Raw genomic sequence first — 6,111 nt, 5'->3', positions numbered from 1 at the left:
CTCTCTCTCTCTCTCTCTCTCTCTCTCTCTGTATCTAACCTCATCTTAAGTTATATGGCAGGTATCTTGTAAGATAGGCTTTAAGAAAAATGGACGTTATTAATAAATACTAGGCCCCGACGATACTAGATTTTTGGAGCCGATACCGATATTAGGGAGTAGAAAAAATTCCGCTGTCGTTCGATATATCGGCTGATATTCTTATATAAGCGCATTTTTTGCAACGATCCCTCAAATATCAAACACTGGTGAGTGACAAAGATATGTAATGGAGGCAGGATATTTTACAGTTTAACAATCAACTTTATTGTACAAAATTACATCAGTGCACTGAAACAGTAAACTTCACTGGGAATAAAAAAATATATAAATACTATAAAAAAAACACAAAGAACAAATATATATATATGTAAACAAATATAACTTGAATTAAGAAAAAGGATCAAATATACATACAATTCTGCCTATATAACTTTAAAAATAAAAGAAAACATCTGCCATATCAGACAATATTATATACTGTATAAATATACTATCTGTGATAGGCCAATATCAGCCGATAATATGCGTGGGGCTCGACTAAATACTAGTGTAAATTGAAAATGGGTGGGTGGGGATGCACCACCGGCCATGTGTGAATGATAAAGACCCTCAGCAGCCTCCATCTCACTCTGTCTGCATCCAGGCTACAGACTGATGTGAGGAACATGAGGCAGAGCAGCATGGCGGAGCAGGACTGTCTTATAATCTGGCTGTGATGGCATTGAGATGGGCTCTCTTTATCAAATCCGGGCCCAGGCTTTAATCAGGGCCTAAGAGGTGCGCTGGCTGTTTATCATAATTGAACTGTATCCCGGCTAATCGCGGACATGCGTCACTGTCGCGGGGGGGGCGTTCGGCCGCACCGCCAAGGCGATGCTGCTGCTGGTGATTGAACACACAGTTAAGAGAAAAGATGTCTAGGGAGGCACATCAGACAGGAGGAGGCAGGTAATAGCAGATGTGATAGAGCCCTGTTCAAATACATCCTGCCTTCAGGTAATCGCTGATCTGACAATGATTGGATTGTCGATGCCTCCTCTCTGTGGCACCGTGCTTTATACCTATCAAGTCACATGCAATCAGTGATTACTGTGAGGTAAAAGATGCAATAGGAGTGCAAGGACGGGGTCAAGAGAGTTTCCACTATAAGCCCAGGATTGACTAGTTACTAAATGGGCCGTAACAAATCTCCAAAACAGACTTTGCGCTCCCTTCCGCTCCGTCGTCTCCGTGTCTCACTTTGACTTTCACCTCCTCCAGTATTTAGGTCACCTTGAGGGAGAAAACTTTTAATCGTTGTTCCACCTCAGATTCACCTGTGCCCTCTGGGATGCTGAGCCGCAACAAAGAGAAGGGGAGTTGAAACGTTGGGTTTTGGTACCCACAGGGCCAGACAGTGTAGCTACGACGCAAAGCCAATCACCAGCACTGAGCAGTGCTTACAGCGAGGCATTAACCCCGCTGTCCACTCTCCACACGGACGCCCTGCAGAGGCACGACTGAGTGGAGTCGAGAGTGGGACTAAATGTAGACTTCCTGTTCCCTGGAACTGTGCTCCTCCTGGGAGCATCTCCAGTCGAGTGTTGTTAGGACACCTTGATGAGAAGGAGCAGGTTTGGGTGGAGAAAGGAGGAGCGCTGTATAACAGGACGACCTGCTCTTTACTTGAATTTGACTCACCAGGCACAATATAGGGGAACGCTTGTGGCTGGTATTGTTTTCCACTTGTGAGTCTGTGTGTCGTTTGTCTGTGGACACGTTCAAAGATGGGTGGGATCCGAGCAAGGGCGGCAGAAGAAGGACCCCACCACGTTACGCCCCTGGCATCTCCAGCTGGTGTGATCCCATTACAAGATGCTCTCTACTTCCTTATTATTGACTTCAGCTATATTAGGGAGAGAGAAACGTTTAAAGGGGCCCTGTTATCGCGATTCCAATTCTCCTCTATTTATATACACTAGCAGCATAGCCATCTCTGTGTGACTGGCAGTCAGGCCTTGCTCACAGAGTTGGCATGCAGTCTCTCCCCAGAGGGGTTTCATAGTCCACTTCCCTGCTGGCTTCCAATTTCCAGCTCCGCTCAGCTGTGCTCCTCCACTCAGGTGCCTTCCACCAGTAGCTAACGAAGGGGGCTCTCCATGGTGCTGAACATGTGTTCATTCATTTTAGCCACTTGCCCAGTTAGACGGCGCTAATGACCTAATTCAAAAACCCGGCTCTGTTAGGTCACCAGCCAGAGGTAACACGGGGGCTCGAACCCGCGACCCTCGTGTTGGTAGGCAGGGAATCTACCAGTGCACTACCCGGACGGCCTACAGGATCCTTATGTGTATGCATGTCCTCTGAGTAGGTATGAGTGTATTGGACTCAATGCATTCCTACAGTAGGTGTCTGTGGGTGTGTTCTCATTGTCTTAGTGTCCATGTTGAAGAGAGGGAGAGACCACCCTCTCCTGTCCCAAACATCTCCTGTCCCAACCATCCTCTCCTGTCCCAACCATCTCCTGTCCCAACCACCATCTCCTGTCCCAAACATCCTCTACTGTCCCAACCACCCTCTCCTGTCCCAACCACCCTCTCCTGTCCCAACCACCCTCTCCTGTCCCAACCATCTTCTCCTGTCCCAACCACCCTCCTGTCCCAACCACCCTGTCCTGTCCCAACCACCCTCTCCTGTCTCCTGTCCCAACCACCCTCTCATGTCCCAACCACCCTCTCCTGTCCCAACCACACTCTCCTGTCCCAAACACCCTGTCCTGTCTCAGCCAGCCCCTCCTGTCCCCACCAGCCGCCTTCAGAAACACAGCATCCTGATTTGCTTTGTCAGTGAGAGACAGAGAATCTTCTGAACAATACCTGACAGAGAGTTAGCTGGGCGGACCAACCAGCACAGCAGCCAATGACTTTCTCTGTCTCTTTACCTGCACAAGTGCAATTCTAAAAAAGAACAGGGGGGGTGAAATCCAATTTACCATGTGGATCCGCAGCTGTCACGACGGGGGAATTAAACATTACCCATAACTCACTGCGGCTGCTGAGCAGGTCAGTGGATGGCAGGGATGCTAACATCACTCTGGGGTGCAATAACAGAGGATTTTAACCCCTGACTCCTTCACTAGGGCTGCTGGCAGAACATCCTCCCTGCTCCTAGTGGCTTTCACTGGGCTGGTTAACAATCTCCACTTGGGGTTGACTACTCGACTTCCCAGGCGCAGCAGGCCTTACTGCTCATTGCTCACATTTCTCCCTAACACAAGCAGGAAGACGTCAGCATATGTCAGCGTAAAATACAATGTTTTCCAGCCCGCTGGGTCCCGGAGCGGCTAAGTTCCTGTGACGCTCCATAGGGGATGCTGTAGCTGCCGCTAGCGTCCGGGTGTCATCACCCACACTGGCTGGCTGGCTGGCTGCTCGCCTGGCTGGCCGGCCAGCGCCACAGCCTCAATTACCTGACTGACGTTTCATTAGCGCCTGCAGCTGATCCCGTGGCTGAGAGGCAGCGGGGCGCAGAGGAGCACAGAGAGAGGCAGAGAGAGAGAGAGAGAGAGAGAGAGAGAGAGAGGGAGGTGGGGGGCAGAGAGAGAGAGAGGGGAGCGCGGGGCAGAGAGGAGGCTTCACGCATTACAGTCTCATGTGCTGTCAGTGTCACAGCCACAGAGCGCAGCCACACAGACACTCATTACATTGCAGTCATTTAGCACATGCTCTTATTGAGCTGGACTGTGTATGCTAAAATAGAGCTGGCTTATCTAGAGACACTCGTTGTGGGCTGACACTCACACTCACAGATACCTGGAGACACTCGTTGTGGGCTGACACTCACAGATACCTGGAGACACTCGTTGTGGGCTGACACTCACAGATACCTGGAGACTCTCGTTGGGGCCTGACACTCACAGATACCTGGCCTCGATATAGGGCAGCTGCAGCAGCTCCAGGTGTCTCTGAGACGTATGTGCTGTAATGCACTGGTTGTCTAACTGGGGCTCGGGATCGTCCCGGTCTCAGAGGGTTGCAAGATGATTTTGACTGGATGCAAAGTGATTTATAGGATAGGGAAGAACATATTTCTAGTGCACAACTTTATTATCATGTGTGATTTTTCTGATTTGTGCTTTTTCTTGTGAAATACTGGATAGTTTTCGGTCTCAAAGCCTCATCTGATAATCAAATTAAATTACTTTATTTTTTTTTACTTGTTTTGAGTCAACTGTTCACCACTCTGCATTATGCAGCCTGTGATAATAGCAGGTAGTCATCGCTTCATTTTAACGGGTCACAAGACAAAAAGTTTGAGAACCACTGATCAGAGGTTTACTTTTTGTTTGTTTCTGTGTGTGTATATTTGTGTGTGTGTGTGTATATTTGTGTGTGTGTGTGTGTGTGTGTGTGTGTATTTGTGTGTGTGCGCGCATGTGTGTGTGTGTGTGTCTACATCCTGGGGGTTGTTGCAGGCCGTGTCAGAGATGATCCCGGGCGGGCTTAGTGAGACCCCCGGCCTGAGTCTCTCCACTGAGCCCACGCTTGGCTGGCCTCTCCTTCCCATTTGTCAACCTGGGCCAGTAAGACCCCCGGAGAGCTTAGGGCAGAGCAGAGCGACTGGGGGAGTATAGCAGGAATAAGAGGATCAGTTAAGCTATAAACACATACAAGTTTGTGTCTCTCACCCACTCTGGTGCAGTAACAGTTAGTAATGACTGTCACAAAGTTGGCCCTGTGCACTACATCTTCCTGTAAAGGACACTGCAATGCCTCACAATGTGTTTGCGTGTGCCTGTAGGCTACAGTACCTAGTGCTTCCACCAGTGTTGTAGGACACAGAAGAGTCAGAGTCTTAGACTCCTGACTCCACCTGGACTTGAGCACTAATATGAGTCAAGCACCTGGACTCAAGCCTTCATACATTCTGACTCGGACATTGGAGACGAGGACTTGTTAACCCGTTGATACCTGATGCAGCATTTGTGTGTGTATCCCTTTAAGACCGCGAACCGTGTGACGCGGTCTTAAAGGGATACACACACAAATGAGGGATATAGACCAAATCACCGTGACGTCACCATGTAAACAACATTTACTTCCGGGTACCACTTCGGGAAGGCGGCAGGTTTAAATTTGCGTGTTGTCAAATAAATGCTGTCAAACTCTCGTTGTTTTCGGCCAACTACTTTCAATTGAAATGTTTAAACGGTTGGTAAACATGCTTGTCCGACGTATCCAGCCTTTCTTCTGTGTTTGTTTTATGTAGTGTTAGCTAGCTAATAACGTTTGTTTACAACTGTCAAACTCGCTGTTTTTTTGCAGACTCGTTAATGTTACGTTACAGACAGAGGCAACTGACGCCGCTCGGATACAGCTCGGAACCCGGATGTTGTAGCTGTAGTAAGCCTGTGCCGCCAAATCCAGAGTTCTCTTTGCTCATGTTTGCCCTTTGCAGAGGGAATTCTGAATAATCCAAATCTTGACCCGCTCTTTATGGTCACTGGACACCCAACAACACAACACGAACGAACCATTTTTGTCTTCTTTGTCTGTTTTTGTCTTCAACACGTCAGTTTGTGCCGTAACCAGCCGTAACCAGGGGTAACCGGAAGTAAATGTAAACATTCCCGCTGATTTGGTTTATACACGCAAATGCTGCAACGGGTATCAATCGGTTAATTGATAAAGACAGTTTTTTGTTGTTAGTTTTTTTGTAATAGGCCCTAACAATTTAGCATAAGATATTGATAGCTATAATAGCTATATATTATATTATATAATATGATAGCTATATTAATACCGTGACATTATTCCATTTCTTGCCAGGGCAGGCACGTGCGTTCCACCTACTTTTCACCCTCATGTTCAGTAACTCCGGACTCAGACTCGGGTTAATGGGGACTCGGGCTGGGACACTGTGGACTCGAGACTCAATTCGGCCTGGAGATATAGTGACTTGACTATACAACACTGGCTTCCAGCGGTTTGATGTGATGCTTTGTGTGATGGTGTGATGATGAGAGTGGCTGAAGTTTGGACATGAAACAGAGGAGTTAAGTGCCTTCAACCCGCTTTGACCCGAGCTAAC

Source organism: Poromitra crassiceps, assembly GCF_964638095.1.
Source record: "Poromitra crassiceps genome assembly, chromosome: 12".
Lineage (NCBI taxonomy): Eukaryota > Metazoa > Chordata > Actinopteri > Beryciformes > Melamphaidae > Poromitra > Poromitra crassiceps.
The sequence above is the reverse complement of the archived record's forward strand: the minus strand, read 5'-3'. Positions refer to the sequence as shown.